The sequence below is a fragment of the Orbicella franksi genome, chromosome 5 (genome assembly GCF_964199315.1).
Source record: "Orbicella franksi chromosome 5, jaOrbFran1.1, whole genome shotgun sequence".
Classification (NCBI taxonomy): Eukaryota; Metazoa; Cnidaria; class Anthozoa; order Scleractinia; family Merulinidae; genus Orbicella; species Orbicella franksi.
The window spans coordinates 22,872,401-22,892,682 of NC_138149.1; the positions used below are offsets into that span (position 1 = coordinate 22,872,401).

At 39.4% G+C, this 20,282-nt stretch overlaps 1 long non-coding RNA gene and 1 pseudogene across 2 annotated transcripts in view; one reads left to right on the forward strand and one right to left on the reverse strand.

Annotated features, from left to right (window-relative positions):
- Window positions 1–20,282, forward strand: part of LOC145487085 (uncharacterized) — a 179,651-nt pseudogene that overhangs the window by 73,137 nt on the left and 86,232 nt on the right. The window contains exons 6-8 of the transcript XR_014049351.1: window positions 992–1,054; window positions 6,483–6,545; window positions 14,405–14,467. The product of XR_014049351.1 is annotated as an uncharacterized LOC145487085 (transcript). The remainder of the gene's footprint in view (window positions 1–991; window positions 1,055–6,482; window positions 6,546–14,404; window positions 14,468–20,282) is intronic.
- Window positions 12,085–20,282, reverse strand: part of LOC145487135 (uncharacterized) — a 35,466-nt gene continuing 27,268 nt past the window's right edge. The window contains exon 2 of the long non-coding RNA XR_014049356.1: window positions 12,085–12,123. This is a non-coding gene — a long non-coding RNA (uncharacterized LOC145487135). The remainder of the gene's footprint in view (window positions 12,124–20,282) is intronic.

Sequence of the window (20,282 nt, forward strand, 5' to 3'; positions counted from 1 at the left end):
TTTTAGACAAAAAAAATGATTTTCAGGGCTCTTAACACGAGTTGATTTAAGAAACGTGAAAAATTGACTTTGGCTATGTTCATGATTTTCAAATGGAGAGCGTTTTTTACTCTTAGTTTCGAAATGGAGAAGCATTTTTGGTAAAATGCGCTCATACCGCCAAGTCCTATACTACTGGCAGCTCCCATCACGAACATTTTCAAAAAACTCTGAAGGAATGTAAAGAGAGATTGGTCAACAGGAAGCCAGTACCAATAAAACTGAGTTACGAGCCTGTAAACATTCGAGATCAAAGTGCCATACTGGTACATGCTTGCCTAGACATTCGCGGGAGCCAGTTGGTAACATACCAGGTGTGAAAGTCGGTAATCCAAAACAGTGAAATTTCAAGCATGAAGATCATATCAATAAGATATCAATATGTTTTCTCCATTAGTAGTTTTAGATACTTTGTGACAGTGTCCATCATCAAGAAGGGAAGATGGTTGAAGAACAAGAACTCTTACACAAACGACGAGTACATCTAATATGTTTTACGAGTTTTTAAGTGTGTCAAATATATCCAGAGTTACAGTGGTTTTCAATAAATATATGTTAGCAGGCGTTCACTGAAATTGAAGATTTGTTCAATGATGACGAACGCATGCTAACAAGAGAAACTTTTTGAAGTGCTCATAGTATAGGAATTTAACAAATTCGCAACAGAAAGCCGACTTCAATTGCGAAATCAGCTCTACATTCTGACAAATGAAAGAATATTGAAGTTCCTAAATGGGGAATGAAGTAAACCTGTATAGCCTGTGTCCTGAGAACAAATATCATATAGTTATTTAATGCACACCTTTTTACTTATTACAGTAGTGCTTTGTTCACTTCGCACTCTACACTCTATTATCCCACTGATGCGAGGCAATTCGCCGGGCGGACAAGCTAGTACTAGTGCAGTGACACTATTTCTTTTATTTACTTATGGTTTTGAATTTTTCACTAGAACGTAATGCTGTTGAGTCTGAGTGCAAGGACGTAGAAAACCGTTTGAAGAAAAAACAGGAAGGTGAGGCTAGAATTACTTACATAAAATCGTTCTTGCAAGAATAACGATGAATGTGACCAACATAACTCGTGCTGCTGTGTTCTGCTTGTAGAACGAAGTGAGCCTACATAGGCTGTGTCTTGAGAACAAATATCATATAGTTAAGAAAAAGTAAGCATGCAACGTGCAACTATCGAGCTTTATATAATAACCCAAGTTATTCTCGCATTTTGATTGGTTCTCGCCTATGATCTATTAGAGGACAGACGCACGAATGACGTTATCATTACAAAGTTTTTTCCTCTGTGTTTTAAAATGGCGGAAAGTTTTGAGAATTTAGATAATGTTTTACATTACTAGGCAAAAGATAAGGTACTAAAATATCTTGTCGAGGCATTGAACAGGTACGAGAAGAAAAGTCCAGCAGGAACGAGAAAGATAAAGCCGTTTCCTTTTTAGAAAATGACCCAGAAAAAATATCGAGCAGTCTCAGTCGGCAGTCGAGCGAGACTAAACCAAACACAAAATTGGGCTTGGTAAGCCGAGAGCCATTGCATTATCTCGAATTTAACAAACCCAATAAACAAAATGTTTATGAGATTAATTTATTGAAAAAATTCAACTCTTCTCAGTCTCAAAATAATTGTTGACACACTGATTGATGTCAGGAATAAAACATCAAAACATCACTCCTTAAAATCAGTTAAAATAAACACAGAACCTCGCTTTCCGATGCGAATGTTCCAGTCCGTGTCAAGGCACAGCAGCGAGCAAAGTATAGCTCACTACAGCTCACGGCGAATTGTATTGCAGCTTAAAGGTGTCTCCGACACTATTTCAAACTGATTTGAGAATCACAAACCACAGAGGACACAAATTTCCACCGTCACTAACGCTCCTTTCATTCAAAAATCGAATCGAATGGCCTCCAGGTTGACCATAACCGCACGTTTTCCGAGCGTATTTTCTCAACTCCTGCAATATTCAAGGCAACGTCCAAGCTTTTCGCCTCACTGGGCTGCTCGGATGACAAAAACTGACTTGACTTTTCAGCATTTTCTTTAAGATTTGTAGACTTCGCAGTTCAATTCTGCTTTGGCTCTAAGTTTTCATTCCACGAGAAGCGACACTCGAGTCAAGTTTGACAGTGGCGTGATTTTCCTGGACCAATCACAATTCTTTGCTACGCATAGCAGCCAATGGGATTGTTTCATTTTGTATAGACAATAGATTACGTCAAATGGCTTTTTTCGTGTTCGCCAAAGTGGGTAAAGGCCGACTTTTTTTTCGAGTTATGTTGAGAGATTTTGAAATGGAAAAAAGCTTTATCTGTAGTAGTTTGTTTCGTTATTATATGAAACAAATAGATTCTATGTTGCGGTGCGTCTGTTCAGTAATAGATCACAAAAGACGTCAAAATGTGGTAAGAACATCAGTGACAGACTCGGCTATCGCCTCGTGTGCCACTTTTTTTGTTCTTACCACGTTTTAACTTCATCTGTGATCTATTACTGAACAGACGCACGGCAGCATGGAATCGATTTGTTAAATATATGCACGCGGGAGGCTGCAAAGCACGAAAGAAGCGTAAGAGTCGCGCGAGGCGATGGTGTCGACAAAACCTGGATCGGACCGGACCGGATCACGGATCGGATCACGGACCGGATCACGGATCGGATCACGGATCGGATCACGGATCGGATCACAGAAAAAAAAATAAACAAAGTTTTAAAGGAAAAAAAAATTCTTAAAAAAATCAAATCGTTTATAAGATAATAATAAATAAAGAATAAAAGTGGAAGACTAAAATATGTTAAATGAAAATAAGAATCCTGAATTTGACGCAATGACATGTTAATTACAGAGAATGACAAGAGGTCATTTAAAAAGCCACATAACCGCTTAATTTACGACGAAATGAAATTGTAATGAACAGGCAGATGTAGTTATATTTGAACGTTAGTTGGCTCGAAGCTTGCGTGAACCTCCCATTCTCGTTTTTAACATTGTTGTTCGTATCAGTAGCTAATTCTCGGCTACATTTTCGTGTCAGATGTGAGCATAACAGTTAACGTTACAGTTAATGAGAAAACTTACGTACGAAAACTTATGGACATGGCTTGCTTCAAAGGAGCTACGTCACGATTTGCGCGCCTTGAAAAAACTAGTCTAGTTTTTCAAGTTCGTCATTTGCAGTCCTCGTTAATCTTTGCCATCCTTAACGATCCTCATTTCGTTTGGATTTGTTCTTGCCTCTTAAGTGTTTTTTTTATCCTAGAACACGATCATTTTAAGGTTTTATTCTATTTAAAGGCAACTCTTAACGACCCTAAAAATGACTCTAAAAATCGTGACATAACTCCTAAAATGTTGCTTATTCTGGAGTTGCGTTATCGTTAACACTATCGATGTTATTCCTATAAACAGTTATATTTCCTTGAAATACAAATGGTTTGTTTCGTTTTATTGCAGTGCGAAATATCGTATTCCAAACTCACATCTTGTAAAAGTATAGACTTGTCTCAAAAACGGAAATAGTTTGAAATCATCAGGTGTTTAATTTTTGTAGTGTTTTTAGTTTTTGTGTTTCGATTCATACGTTGGTCCTATTATCACCATGCTGACTCGTTTTATGACAGTTTACCTTTGATGCAAGTGAATATACGAAATATCATTTATCTGACCTGCCGAGAAAGATATGAAGACATGATTGATCATCGCAATTATACACACAACTTAAGCAGTCGTGAATTAAAGGCTGAAAAAAAATTCAGGCCTAAACGGGACTCGAACCCATGACCTCTACGATACCGGTGCAGTGCTCTACCAACTGAGCTATCAAGCCAACTGGGAGTTGGTCACATTGTGAGTTCGTAATATACCCGTACATGGTGAAGAGTGCAAGTGAATATACGAAATATCATATAGTTGAACTGCGGAGAAAGATATGAAGACATGATTGATCATCGCAATCAAAACCCAACAGCCTGAAAAAAATTCGTCTGTGACCAGCACCCAGTTGGCTTGATATTATAAAAGAATAAAGGAATATCACACCTGAATTAAATAAAACGTTCTGCTCACAGTAGTCACTCTAGTGTAATTTGCTCAACAAAATTTTGAATTTTGAATTTTTTTCCTTGATCCGATCCGTGATCCGATCCGTGACCCGATCCGTGATCCGGTCCGTGATCCGATCCGTGATCCGGTCCAATCCTGGTTTTGTCAACGCCGCGCGAGGCGATAGCCGAGTGCGACTCTAACTTCTTGAGTGCTTAGCAAACCTCCCAGGTGCATCTATAACTCGATAGTTGCACACATGCCTACCGTTTCTTTTATAACATTGAGACTTTTGAGTATATATTGAATATCGTCCGGCTTACATGAAGTCAAAAGCGCGATAAACCGCGCGAAAATGGTCTGTCAAAAATATGAGAAAGCGACACATCAAAATTTTTCTTGGATCGCGGCGAGTTTGTAATTTGCATTTTCTCGATCTCGGGCAAACAGACAACTACAAACTGCTCGTTAACCTAAATTTCAAGCTGAGAACAGATGAAAATTGCATTCGGTAAAATTTTTTCTCAAAATTTAGTCAAGCTTAAATTTGGATCAGTTTTCCGGAGAATTGAAAACCAACTGCACATGGTTGAAGCTTTTGGTTGCTGAGCTCTCTGTCCTTCACGGCCTCTTCGGCAAGAGAAAAGAACAATATGGAACCAGACATTTCTTAAAAGCGAGAGTGGAGAAGAAAGCAAACAAGCACCCCTGGCTTTGAGCTCTTTGAGATGCTCTTATTGAATAGCAGGTTTGTGGGTTTCGTTTTCCTTTCCATTTCGTTTTAAATTGATGAGTTGCGCGTCTAAGGCTGAACTTGAACACAAGAATGGCTTTCTTTCTTTCGTTGTTTGATAAAACAAGCTTAAATGAACAGAAGACTGAGGCTTAAAGGAAATTGTTAGAAATGTATGCTTATATTTGTGCACGATGCAGTCGCTCCTTCGAGCGGCTGTTTCGTCAATTTCAGGAGTTCACTTCACGATCGAGCGAGTCGAGCGATCGAGCAAAACTGAAACCAGGGAACTTAAGTTTAATGATTCATCAGAGACTACCAATATTTGATAAAACTTCCTTTATTAAAGCTCAGAAAAACTGTTATCTTTAAAGTTTTTGGAACAGAAGGATTTCGTATGCAAGACTTATAACAGAAACTCTCATGTGCAAGTTTTGCTCGCCGAAAGTATTTAAATGGCTTTCGACGCCAGAAAAGTTTTACAATGAAAGCTTGTGCTGAATTTTATTGTCGCCAAATCGCTGGAAAATTCTCTCTAAAATTCCCGCTATGCATTGCTAACCTCGAAAGGTTGCTACAGACCAGTTAGTTGTTTTTTGGTCCGTCTCCGAGTGCCGAGTGCCTTTGTTCAACCAGCTGATTCAACTCCTTCTCGCTTAAATTAGCAAATCTCTTAGGCGGAGGCCCGTCGGAAAACTTGAGCTCGAAATTTCGTCGCTCACAGGAATAATCTTGCTCATATTCGGAAGAATGATTAAATCTTTCCATATTTTAGGGAAAAAAAACTAGGAATTATGTTTTAAAAAGTGTCGACATCGATGCAAAAAATTGCCGAGAAAAAGTACAAATAAACAAACTGACGTTAGCGTGCAACCCACAATAAATAATAATAGTACATAATATTTTAAGAGGGCAAATGGATCGAGCGTATTAGCCAATCAGAACGCGCGCTTCGCTAAGGCTATGTTATAAATATTTATGATGCATGCCTTTTTACTTATTACAATAGTGCTCTGTTCACTTCGCACTCTACACTTTATTATCCCACTGAAGTGCGGCAATTCGCTGGGTGGGACAAGCTAGCAGTAGTGCAGTGACACTATTTCTTTTATTAACCTATATTATTATATGGCTGTGTCTCATAAGGACTGGGAACTACCGAATTCACGAATTTGATTGGCTGAAATCGATATTGACCGCGGTCTAGATTTTCCCATCTAGACCGCCATCTAGACCGGCATCTAGACCGCTTTCATTTTGCGTTGAAAAAGAAGCAAACTAAAATGCAAAAATGTTCACCATTTTCTTTTATTTTCTTCTCAATCGTTTATGGAAGTGCCAAAAAGCCTGATTACAAAAAAAAAAAAAGTAAATTAAAGAGGACGAGCAAATTTCGGCAGGTTTATGTTGAGCTCATCGCCGTTTGCAAGCAAAATGTCAGCAAACCAGTTACATTAAACGAATTAAAGTTTTCTTCTTTGCCATATAATAAACATCTTATTAACCGAGCTAGGTCGGTCTGTATGAGAGAATTTTGACCTCGGTCGTGTGTACAGACCTCACTGCGTTCGGTCTGTACTCACGACCTCGGTCAAGATTCTCCCATACAGACCTCCAGCTCGGTTAATAAGAGCTAAGTTTTGGATTTCTCACCAGAACTCAAGGTTGTTGAGTCTGAGTGCAAGGACGAAGAAAACCGTTTGAAGAAAAAACAGGAAGGTGAGGCTAGAGTTATTTCTATGAAATCGTTCTTGTAAGCATAACGATGCAAGTGACCAACATGTCTCATACTGCTGTGTTCTGCTTGTAGACGTTTGTGAGGTATGTGGGAAGAAATAAGGCTTAAGGTCAAAATTAATCGAGCATAATAATGATAATAAAAACATATTCAATATCTCGATACGCAAGTTATTGGCCAATCTATTGACACGGGTATTAAGCATAGGACATTCGATAAATGTTCTTAACCCAAGCTTAAACTAAGATCAAAGAACTCCTTGAGCCAATTCCTAAATGGAACAGCTGAATGAAACCATGGTTAATATTCTTTGCTGCAGAGAAAAGAAAGAGCTGCTCATAGTATTTAACAATTATTCGGCTCAGCAAACATTGGTCAATATTCACCAAGAAACAGTTGAGGTGAATATTCACCATTATTAAATTCTCAGCCTCGGATAATGCAATTCTAGCTTTCTGATTGGTTCACTGGATCTCGGTTACCAGCCATTATACCTGCGTTTGACCTTATATGGAAATGAAAGCGGCAAATGTCGCTCGGCATGAGCTTTTTCGCGTGAAGCAAAGTTTCGTCGACAAAAAAAATGGATGAAAAAAAGCACATTCGGTGAGCTATCTACACAGCAAATACAGGAAATTATGGACAATGCCGACCCAGTAACAACAAAAGAGCCACAAAGCTCGAGATAAGATTATTTAACGGTACGTATACGTTAAGTTTCCCTTAAAGTTGCACAATTAAAATATGACCGGCGAGATTTTACACATTCATGAAGATTATGTAACAAAAACAAATTTTACCTGAACAGAATGGCTTGCTAGTCCTGGTGGCACCAAATTTTCGAAACCGATATAAGAAATGTCAAAAGAGGAACTGAATGTTCAGTTGAAGTGTTTTTACTCGTCTGCGAGGAAGAAAGATGACACGTATTGCAAAAGTTCATTGATTAAATCCATTAAAGCCGCCAGTTGATCATTTCCTTCACACGCCGCCGCACAACAAATCGTTTTCCATTATCTCTGACCAGGCAAATAAATTATTAGAGCATATGCATTTGTAAAAGGCCGCAGGAAAACAGGCATAATTGCCGGCGTAGTCCATAAGAAACCAGTTTCCAATGAGCAGATGAGGAAACTGTTCGACTAAGCAAGCTCGGATCGGCCGAGAGCAAGAATCCCGCACAGCTACAGAGGACGACCTAGTTTTATCTCAGTCTCTTTTTTGGCCGACGACGACGAGAGAATCAACAACAGCTAGCGCCAACAATTCTGTCCTTGCGAAAAACACCTCAAGGAGTTGAGTGTTTTGAGCTGACCCGAAGTAAGCCCGGTTCTTTACCAGCCACGAAAAACCACCAGGGTGGCCTCGGAGATTCTGAAGATGAATCTGACGCTAGGATAGTTTCTGTCCTTGACTCTAAAACTGACTAACAATGAGCTCCACACATACAGCTCGAAATGCCAAGGCTTTCAAAGCAAGGGAATCCTGAGAGAGATCTTGTAGAGAATAATTTTGGCACAACGTATGTGTCACATGGCGATCAAAGTTTTCCGCAGCATTATTACCATGGCAATGTGCAAGTGCACAATTATTTGGCTCTTCTCCATGAATCGAACTCGAACGCTTTTCAAACTTTCTGGCCAAGGTTATATCTCCTTCATTTGATAGACGTTTCTTGAATTCTACTTGATTGCAATTTCATTCAACAAATTCGTTTGCTTCGCTCTCAAATTTTTCATTCAACTAATTTTACAAACGGCGCGCATGTCATTTGATTTCCACTTGTTGTTGTTTTTGTCACATCGACTTCCGGTCGTTTTGTAAAATTAAAACCCAATAAAATTAAGCTATATTTCCAAGAATACAAACGCACCGAATTTAATAAAACAATTATTCCATTCGCGCTTGTTGGATATGAGATTGGTTATAGCCAACTCGGCCCTACGGGCCTCGTTGGCCATTTACCATCTCATATCCAACGCGCGCTCATGGAATAATTGTTAATTACTCACTGAGCCTGAGGCGAATAATTGTTTTAGTATAATCTTCATAAGTGAATGTCAAGGACTACAAAATAGCGGACCAAGACATAAAAATACAGACGCAATTGTTCGTTTGGATAAATGTATGCAGCCGTAGTTTTAATAATAAGCTCAGATGTAAGCTTACCTCGATTGTGAATCAGTTCACTCATCGAGTTCGGCAGTATAACAAACAAGCAAAACATTACGAAAAATAAATTCATGCGGTACTTTTGTTTTATCGTTGTTGACTTCATTCTCAGTTGTCATTATTATCTAATAAACGGCACGCAATGCATGCAGACTGAAGCGTTGACGTTTAAAAATTGTTCCTAGAAGATTGGAACATAAGCAGACAAACTGATTCTTGAACTTTTGTGTTAGAAATTTTAGGGGTTTACATTTAGGATAGTCCATTGGTCGTTCATTCAAGTAGTTCATGTACCAGGTCCGTCTTGTTAGGCCATGTGCTAGGGGGTCAGCGAAATGAACCAACCCAAAAGAAAGATTAAAAACTAAAATAAAAAGCACTCCGCTGAAAAGTTCCTCTCTCTGAAATCAACACCTTATTATCTTTAAAGATATTTGGCAAAGCTAATTACCTCACCGGAAATTAATTTGTTGTTTTAAGCATATACTGGTTCAAGAGAAAATAATTTTCTCTTGACTTGTCATATCGCGTGATTTTCTCTTGACTTGTTATATCGCGTGTGCGACCCGCTCGTCCATCTAAAATTGTATGTATCGAAGATATGTTATTATGAGTTTGCCCGTGAGCGCAAATTCATCCGACACTGTATAAACCAAAATCCAGCTCCAAATCTTCGTTTAAAAGCTGAAATTAAAAGCACTCCGCTTGTCCTACAAACAGCAAAGGACAGCCGCAAAGGAAACCCGCAAAGGAATGTTTCTCTCTCTGAAATCAACACCTTATTATCTTCAAAAATATTTGGCAACGCTAATTACCTCACCGAAAATTAATTTGTTGTTAACCGTATACTTGTCATCTATGAAAATTCGTATTGTCTTTACCCTGACAAAACGATTATCGATTGTTTAATCACAACCACTCTTTCGTTGAAAGAAAAAATAAAATAGCACATTTCCAAAACTTCATAACAAAACTGAAAACTGCAAATAAATCGTACCCTGACTTCATTATCACTACTGTAAACTTTATATTTCAGAGCTCATACAATGCTCATACAGTGCTCTCACAGTGTTCTTTCAATTCAGACAATGCTTATTCAATTCACTTCAAGACTGGCAAAAGTACAACTGCGCTACCAATCCGTAAATTTTATGTAGACCCTTCAGCTATCGCGTGTGCGACTAGCTTGTCTATCTAAATTTGTATGTATGGACGATATGTTCTTATTACGAGTTTGCCAGTGAGCGCAAATTTATTCGACACTGTATGAACCAAAATCAACCCCCAAATCTTGGTTTAAAAGCTGAAATTAAAAGCACTCCGCTGATCCTACAAAAAGCAAAGGAAAGCCGCGAAGGAAACCCGCAAAGGAAAGTTACTCTCTGAAATCTACACCTTATTATCTTTAAAAATATTTGGCAACACTAATTACCTCACCGGAAATTAATTTGTTGTTTTAACTGTATACTTGTCATATCGATTAAAAGCAGTCCGCTGATCCTACAAACAGCAAAGGAAAGCCGCAAAGCCTTCACCTATCGTCTGTGCGACTTACTTGTCTATTTAAACTTGTATGTATGGAGGATATGTTCTTATTATGAGTTTGCCCGTGAATGCAAATTTATCCGATACTGTATAAACCAAAATTCACCCCTAAATCTTTTTTTAATAGCTACAATTAAAAGCACTCCGCTGAACCTACAAACAGCAAAAGGAAAGCAGCAAAGGAACTGCCGTAGTGCATTTCGCTTCCACAGGGGGTTAAAAAGTGCGCGACATAAGCGCACGGACATGAACGCGACAAACTATGCGAAATCACTATCTAAAGGAATGCATGCACGCCAGCATAAAGCGATGACGTCACACAATACGTCATCGCTTAAAAATGAGTAGCTTTAGTTTGAAAAAAAAAAAATTCGGTCAATCGATCTAACGTTCTGGCGATCAACTTAACCACTTTGTTAACGTCTCTTAAATGCCTTGAATACGAGTCCTTGAAAAGATTTTTGGTTCAAGGGTAACAGCAGTCATTCTGAAAATTTTCCATCCTTTGAAATTCTATGGTTTCTTGCCAAGATGGCAAAGGTGGCGAGCTTAGTAACCAGGCCTAAAAATGTTGTATATAGCGTCATAAGCCTAGCTTTTCGTGCAATCAGAATGTCAAATTTGTCTATTCACATCTGGAAAGTATACTAAAGGAATCTAAAAAATTCATCGCAACCGAAGCTGGAATTCAATTGCGAAAACAGTCTTATCTTCAAAACAAATAAAGAATACTGAAGTTCCTAAATTGAGAACGAAGTAAGTAATGTTTTTTTTTTACAACATTAAACAACTTTTAATCAATCTCCGACAGTTACATTCGAAGAAAGTAAAGGAATAACAGAATAATCTTTATACGTAAATTTCATAAAAACAACACTCCCACTTTTGACGTTGCTCATTTGACAATTTTCATTCCTAGTTCGGTGACAAGCTTCTCGAAGTGATATTTGGGCAAAGGCTTCGTGAGAATATCTGCAATCATCTCATCAGTGGCAACATCTTTCAAAACGATCGCTCCGTTCTGCATTCTTTCGCGAACGAAGTAATAGCGTATTTCAAGTGATGTGCTTGCTCCTAGTTGTCCTCATGAATTACGATGGGTTCCTCGAGATGTTTTCCTACATCTGCGAGTAACTGCGCCAGATAACGTCCTGGGTGGCCGTACCTAGGGCTACATACTCCGCCTCTGCTGTTGACAGCGAAATGGTAGCCTGTTTCTTGCTCAGCCAGCTCACTACTCCTCTAGCCAATGAAAACGGGTTTCCTGAAGTGGAGCGACGTTCATTCACATCACTCGCCCAGTCTACATCTGAGTAACCCGTCAGGTTTCCATCAGCACACTTCTTGAAACTCAAACCAAGAGATACAGTTCCTTTCAGATATCTGAGAATCTGTTTTGCTGCCGTTAAATGATTTTGTGTAGGATTTGCACGGAACTTCGATACGACTCCCACTGCTTGGGGGATGTCCGGACGAGTTGCGATTGCAGCATGAAGTAGGCTCCCAGCGATGGAATGGTACGAGATTGCATCTACAGGTCTGCTAACACCATCTTCCTTTTGCAACTTAACGTTCAAATCAGCAGGTGTTGACACCAGTTTTGCTTCTATTTGCCCCAACTTCTCCAGCATCTTTTCGATGTACTGCCCTTGGTGAAGGTATACTTGCTTGTTTTCCTTATCTTGAACGATGAATACACAGGGATCTGCCGAGGCTTGAGTGAAGCTAATCTTCTGAACACATTCCCGAAAAGCTTTATTTAAACATCTGGACAACTGCTTTACTCTATAGAGTGACTTCTCTAGCTTGCGCACAAAATGTTCTTCCCCAGGATACACATATCTTTCCGGTTGCTGCTTGTAAATTTCTTTAAAGCTGTCTCCACATCTATCTGATGAATCAGCAAATCATTCTCGACTGCAAACGCTAGGAAACGAATACTTGTCACCATTGCCCGTTCGCAAAGTTCTTATCGCTCTGCCAACATGGTTAGTAGGTTGTGACTTCAAATTCCTTAAATTTGTCGAGTACTTCTGACTTGTGTTTCATGAAGTGTACAGCGCAGCACCGAGTGTAATCATTAATAGACGTGACGAAATACTTTGCCCCTCCAATTGACCGTGTTTACATTGGACCGTAGAAGTCACTATGCACCAACCGGATCTCTCCCACTGCGGGAAACGGTTTTCGACACATCTTTCCTGCCAAATATCCTGCGCAAAACTACAGTTCAGTCATTTTCGCGATGTCAATCCCTCGCATGGATTTATTCTGAATACATTTCTTGAGGCGTGACTCATTCACATGTGCGAGACGTTGATATCATAGGTCGCTACCACGAGATGACGCAATTGAGGCATACTCAGTAGAGATAACTTGACAATCTAGTTGATGGTGTTTATCAGCCTTTGACCTCATTCCGCTAAGTTTTCCATTTCCATCCCAGATATAACAACGATTAGGGCCAAATTCGACAGCGTTGCCCTTAGCAACCGTCGCTCGTACAGAAAACAGGTTGCAGGTGAGTTTAAGCGCGTATAACACATTATACAAGACAACTTTTCTAGGTGTTCCTGGAAACAGGATATTCATTTGTATGCATCCAGATCCCAATGCTTTCACAACACGACCGTCTCCTAGTGCAACGTTTACAGGCTTATCAAATTTGTGGCAAATCATGAAAACGTGCTTTTCTTTCGTCTTATCACTTGATACATTTTTTATCCGCAAACTTAACGCTCCCAACGGACGCCATAAACGCTGCAGCATAAACGGCTTCACCATCGTTATCATAATTTCCCTGTCCACTCTCTTCATTCTCATCTATCTTTGCATTGTACCATTCACGTTTCCTAGGACAATGACGGAGAATATGACCGACATCACTACATCCAAAACATATAGATGGATAGCGTGGCGAATCGCTTGGACAATAACGGCGAATATGAGCCACATTACCGCATCCAAAACATGGTCGATCGTGTGACGTATTTCTCCAAAAGGTCCCCGTCAGTGCTGAATCAGCTCCCTTCAACTGACCGGATAGCTCAGATTGCTTCATTTCCTCGTGCATGACTGCTTGCTGAACATAATCTATGTGAACACCATGCACTGTAGCTTCGATGGCGGTGACAAGGGCGGCGAAACTTCTTGGTAAACGTTCTAACAAAGTCACTGTAACGGGGCGGACGCTGGCATTCTTTCGATCAATCTTCTTCTACATGCGCTCGTAACTTACACGTGTTCGAATGAAAGGTAATGCCGACAACTAAACGGTATGTCACATTAAACAAAGAGGTATTGACGGTCACGCAGTCACAACAATAAACAGTATTCGTTTCAGTCACAATTTGATCCTCTTCGGAAAGAGGCGCCCCAATTGCCACAAGTTTGTCGGTAATATCTTTCATGGGCTTCAAGACCCCACAATCTTTTCTCTATTAGTAAATGTTTCATATCTGAAATTTCCAAGTGTTCCAATTACTCCCGTCAAGTTTCTCGATCGACCTCTTCTCCTCTATGTCTCATGTACACAACAGACTAAAAATGGGACTCGTAATAAGTCCAAAGTCCTGCGTAAATCCAAAATGCACAGGCGTTGTTCAACTCAAGCATGACTCAACTCAACATTGTCCTGGGCCCATAACCTAATGCTTTTTTTTTTACAACGTTAAACAATTTAAACAACTATTCATGAATCTCCGACGGTTACATTCGTATAAAGTAAAGAAATTACAGAAGAAACTTTATACGTAAATTTAAACGAAAAAAGCACAATTGTTTCGATAATAAAAAAAGCTCGCTACCACCAATGGGTAGCCTAATTAACTATTCCTGTGAAGAACTGTGCATTTATTGAAGTTCAAATGGCAACCGTCAAATGTTGGCTTTCCTAACAACAACCGTAAGCCTACTTAGGCTGTGTCCTGAGGACAAATATCATATAGTTATTTAATGCGTGCCTTTTAACTTTCCACATTTAATTCCAAAGGTCCTCAGTTCACTTCGCACTCTACACTTAATTATCCCACCGTATGCGCGGTAATTCGCTGGGTGGAGAAGTTAGTACTACTGCTGTGACACTATTTCTTTTATTAACTTATGGTTTTGGATTTCTCACTAGAACTTAAGGCTGTTGAGTCTGAATGCAAGGACGTAGAAAACCGTTTGAAGGAAAGACAGGAAGGTGAGGCTAGAATTATTTATATAAAATCGTTCTTGCAAGCATAACGATGCATGTGACGAACATGCCTCCTACTGCAGTGTTCTGTTGTTACACGTTTGTGATGTATGCGTGGAAAGAAATAAGGCTTAAGGTCAAACTTGATCGACCATAATAAAAACATATTTATTAGTTCGTTACGCAAGTTATTGGCCAATCTATTGACACGGGTATTATGCACAGGTAGTATTTCGATAATAGGGAGTTTAAGCAAAGCGCTACGGTTGGCTCTGATACGGCTGCCGGAAGTAAATTTCCCCCAAAATGAGACTCTGCGCATGTACGTCGGTTGCATCCAGCCGTAGCGTGAAATCTGACTACGTGAGTCTGGATGTTTTGCCGTAGTGGCTACTACGTCGGGTTTATTTCGCTTCTTTGGCCCTTTTCATCGGACATCTCGGCATTTTAAGAATTCCATTGGATACTATATCCTTTAAACTCAATTTAAGTCAAAGATTGTGTCAAGTTTGCCTTTCATAAGCTTGTAAATCCGTATCCTGAATTTACGATAAGTTTTAGCAAAGGTGTTGGAATGGCGAAGCGAGTCAAGTGAAATATTCGTGTTGAGCACGAGGTTGTTTTTCTTCGGTTAAGTTTGCTTTGAGGGTTTGGTGAAGATGTTTTATATCTGGATAACTATAAAATGCTATTTTGCTTCTTTGAGTATTGGTATATTTGTGTTCTTCACTCGATATTCTTTGAGATATTTGTCTCTGAAATTATATATTTCATCCATCAAATTGTTATGGTACAAAGTGTATGGCATTCGCTTTCGCTCAGAAATAACCTGTTCGTCTTACCGAATAACGGCCATCGTCCTTTGAGTGAAGCCATTTGGCTGTGAGAAACTAAATAAAAGAGATTTTAAACTCCTTAGCCGATGTTTCTTTCATCTTTTTATTTCGCTTTACTCGCTAAACTTAAAATCTGGCAGACCACCGAGACGTACTCTCCCCAGACCCTTTCAGTCACGGCAGCCGTAGTAGCACCAGCCGTAGTGATTTGCTTAAACTCCCTAATATCGAATGAAGTGATTTACGGACGTTTTTGTTTAATTCTGTCGTGGTACTGTTCCTCCACAATTTGCTAAAAGTGAGAAGCCGCATCAAGGGTGTCCTGACGTTTGAGAGTAATAAGTGCTTGTGAAGCCAATGACATCGCGGTGTTTATTACCCGGGGGTGTACTTCCTTATATGAGCTATATAGGTATGTGCGGCCCCAAAGGGTATGGTTTTTCAGCCGTTTTGGTCATAAATAGGGTATCGATTTCAGCCAATTTTGGCCATTTTGGTCATAAATAGGGTATGGCTTTTGCACTCTAGCCTTGATATGGGTATGCTTTTAAGAAGAAGCCACTTTTTCATCATTATCGAAAAGAAAATTAACAAAAGCCCTTCAAAAATTATGTTTATGGTAACTTAACATTGGTCTGAACTAGGGAACGTATTATAGCGCAGGTCTGAAACAGGGTTTTGATTTAATGGTCAGGTCATAAATAAGGTAGGGAATATCGCAGATTTTGGTCATAAATAGGGTAAGGGTTTTGGGAAGCGGCCCGCACACCCCCAACCAACTTTTCTGGGGGTACCCTCCCCGGAGTTTATTAATAGCAGTAGCATATATCTGACCGATTTTCCAAAAACATGCCCGCTATTTTGGTGCAAAGTGTTAAACACTGTTTTCATAAATCCAGACATATATTGGCACAGAATGTCCGAAACTGATCAGGGAATTCCCTAGTTTGACTCTAGATACTTTAGAAAGATCGACAGAAATTAGACACGCTCGTTTTTCGACCTTTCTGTGTCATCCAGTCTTGTTCCCTTAAAATAATTATTGGCACAGAATGTCCGAAACTGATCAGGGAATTCCCTAGATTGACTCTAGATGCTTTAGAAAGATCGACAGAAATTAGACACGCTTGTTTTTCGACCTTTCTGGGTCATCTAGTCTTGTTCCCTTGAAATATATGTCTGGATTTATGAAAACGGTGTTAAAGACTGAATCAAGTGTTTTTTGATTTATTTGTTTTTTTTAAAATTTTTTTCTTGCTTTCGCTACGACAGTAGCTTGTAAATCTTACCCAGCATGAAATGTAGAAACTCCTTGCCGCATGTTTCATTTATTTAGGCATTTGTTTTTTCATTATTTATCGAACTCTGAACTTTGATGTAGCTAAAGACTTAGAGAAAATATGTTGAAATCTGGATATGGCCGTTCCGCCCTCGACAAAATTTATGTACATCCGGGACATTGCTATTTGCGAGCAAAACATGGCCACGAGCAGAGTGAAGAACGTGAGTTCAAGCGCTGATCGTGAGTAGAATTTTCCTTATTTTATCAATTTCAGGCGTTCTCGACTTAGCTAACTATCAGAACTGTCTGTGATTCGCTAGCGCGGAAGAAATTCATTTGCGTGGCTTCCGGGCAATAGTTGACGTATCGACAACATGTTGAGTGTTCGCTTACAGCTAACTATGGCCTAGTTTGTTTGAAGTTCAATTTCTCGATTCTCGATATAGGAAGCTCTTGTTCAGTCCATTTAGGACGATTCAGGCCTTTAGAAAGCGATAGACTAGCTCTCCGCCGCAGTTTTGATATCGGTACGTTCGTGTTGATTTAGACTCCAATTTCATGTTAAAGGCACTCTTAATTAAATTGTACAATTCATGATTCAACGAAAAGACGGTGAATTTAGTCTTCTTGGCCTCGAAAGGCATACAGGAGAGTTATTTGCTGTTATTTGAACTACGATAAGCCTTGTGAAAAGCTAGCTCTAGGACAGAATTGTATCAAGATTATCAGTGACAAGTCAAATTCTGTGGCTATGTTTTTGCGAATCCAGACAGATATATGTTTCTGTTAATAGTCATCAGTGACTGACTGGTTTATTGGATGACGTGAATTAAAGTCTAGTGGATTGCCGATCTCTCGAACCTTCCGATAACTTGAACCAAAATTCATTTTTGATAGAGTATTTTTTTCAGTGTAATTTTATCGCCGATATGTCGGCCAAACCAACGACCAAGTTTTCATTTTCCTTGAGGTTTCTAGAGGTTCGAGAAAAGGAAATCCCTTTGTAGAAATATTTAAAACACGGGTCTGGCGGCAGTGTTTTATGGCATTTCTAAACACCGAGAAGGATGTTGCAAATCAATGCGACCCACAGCGAAGTATGTGTGACGCAATTCTATAGATGCTTGCATACGAGATGTAACATCGTGTCGAGTGTTTGATAAATCGGTCTGTGTGAAACGCAGACTGCAGACTGGAGACTGCAGACCGGGGGTAAAATGCAGACTGAGGGTAAAATGCAGACTGCAGACTGAAGACCAGGGGTAAAATGCAGAGTGAGGGTAAAATAAAATATTAATAATAAAAAACACGAGGATCAAATCAGGATCAAACGAAGACCTGGGAGTGTTCGTACGCGCCATATTAAAGTCGAGTACAAAGATTGAATGTCTTTCACGAACTAGGCTCGATACCTACAAGTTTAGCTTGCCCTGTTGTTGTGCTGTCGTGTTTTGCTTGCCTTGTGTCCCGAAAAATTCCAAGACCATTTGAAGCAACTAAGACACGCGGTGGTTTGAACGTTGTCGATGAAAATAGGATGAAGGAAATGCGCGGCAAGAGTTTGTCGGTCCCAGACCTAATCGCGTAAACAAAATTCAAAATGGCCGACACGTAAACAAAGGTAAGATGCATAGAATTACGATTAGTTCGGGCCCTTGTGGGAAACTTCGTTCAACAAAATGGGGAGTTCAAGAACTCGAGGTTGATAATATAATGTTTGACTAAGGCTAGGAAACGCCTTATGGTTTGAGTTTTCGGGATTTTGGAAGAAAAAGTACGGGTACGCGTACCAATACTCGTCTTTATTTGGTCCGGATTTGATCCTCGTGTTTTTTAATATTAATATTTTATTTTACCCTCAGTCTGCATTTTACCCCTGGTTTGCAGTCCGCAGTCTGCATTTTACCCTCAGTCTGCAATTTATCCCCGGTCTGCAGTTTGCGTTTTACACTGACCGTTTGATAAATCTCCTTAATCAAAACTAAAATAACGACATCAAAGAACTCTTTGAGCCAACTCCTAAATGCAGCACCTGAATGAAACCATGGTTAATGTTCTATGCTGCAGAGAACTGTGCCTTTGATCTGTAGAGGCCCGCAAATGATTCCGACCCGCAAATGATCCCCAAGTTGTACCGCAAATGATCCCAGGACCGGAACTGATTCCACCGCAAAAACTCCGGAATGGCGTGGACTCCTTGAAAAGTCTATGGATGGATACATATTTTCTTAATTATCCTAGGTGAAGAAAAGACAAATACCTCAGGCATAAAAGCAGCAATGAAAAACGTTTAACATACTGCGCAAAATACTAAATTGACATGTGTCGACTGCATAAATTTTTCGTTTGGGAAACACACTGCAAAAAGAAACATGAATCTTTGAAGAAGCCTCTGCCATCTAATTAACCGCTTAGAACTTTTCCTTGAGCACTTCTTATACTTGCTTCCTAGATAGCCACGGGCTCCCACGAAAGTGCTTAAGATTCCTTTGTTCTAGTGACCGTAGTAAAAAGGTAATCAATTCACTTGAGAATTCTCAGTTGTCTTCAATTTTGAGGATATAGTGAACATGTGTTATCATACATCTCAGGCCCGGACCCAATAAAGTCAGTCAGGGAAGGATCTAGCTAAACTACAAATTTCAAACGCAGGATTTCGTGACGTTGGATATCATTTTTAAAGTTGTGAAATTGCATTCAAATCGTTCATACTGCACATTTTCTTGCGTTTCATATAGTAACTGTTGTATCAAAATATTGTATTATTACTGTGAAACTCAGAAAACTGTGAATACCAGAAATATTTAAGGATTGTTATTATGTAGCAAGGAAAAAACCAATTAAGCGTGAGAAAACTAAACCGCAAACACCAGCGGTAATAGGCCACGTTCGCTATATCAATACTTTAACATGGCTCCAAGGCTTTCAGGACAAACTTCTATGTTTGGTTGTGTTTTCTTTGTATCCAAGTCTCTCTTGGGAATTGAAAGACAAAGAAACTTAAAAAATTTGCAATTTTGACTCGAAAGCCTCGGATCGATGTTAGAATAGTGATATATCGAACGTGGCCTATTGGTTGTGGTTTTGAGGTTTTCTTGCATGTCCTGAACTTTATTGTGATTGGTTCAGTACCAAATTAACCTTTTTGAATCAAATCCAAATGTTCACGGTTTTCTGAGTTTTACAGTAATAAAAAAAGCGATTGCATAAATTTTAAATCCAGTGTCCAAATTCCTGTGTCCTGACATTTCTAAATTTTATGGCGAAGTGACCATTTCTGGTCCGGGATCATTTACGGTACAATCTGGGGATCATTTCCGGTCCTGGGATCATTTGCGGTACAATTTGGGGATCATTTACGGTACAGGGATCATTTGCGGGCCTGTACAGATCGCTACAGCTGTTTTGAGAAAGTTTGTCTGAATAAAGCGTAAAAGTGCACGCGACAACCCCGAAAGTTAGTATGGGTAGAGAGCTGCTGCACGTGCTGAATACTTAAGCAAATATGAAAACATGGCAAACGTCATTTCTTACGTTTTCTTTTTCTTCAGAATTGTGGAACCAAGATTCTTTTTGCCAGACTGAATTTTAGTCATGTAACAGTAAAAGAAAAGCTACAGAAAAACGGTCTAATGAGTAATATTTAATGCATCCTTGCTAATACTTCACGTGCAAAAATACAAGTTTGTAGATTTCCTCTACA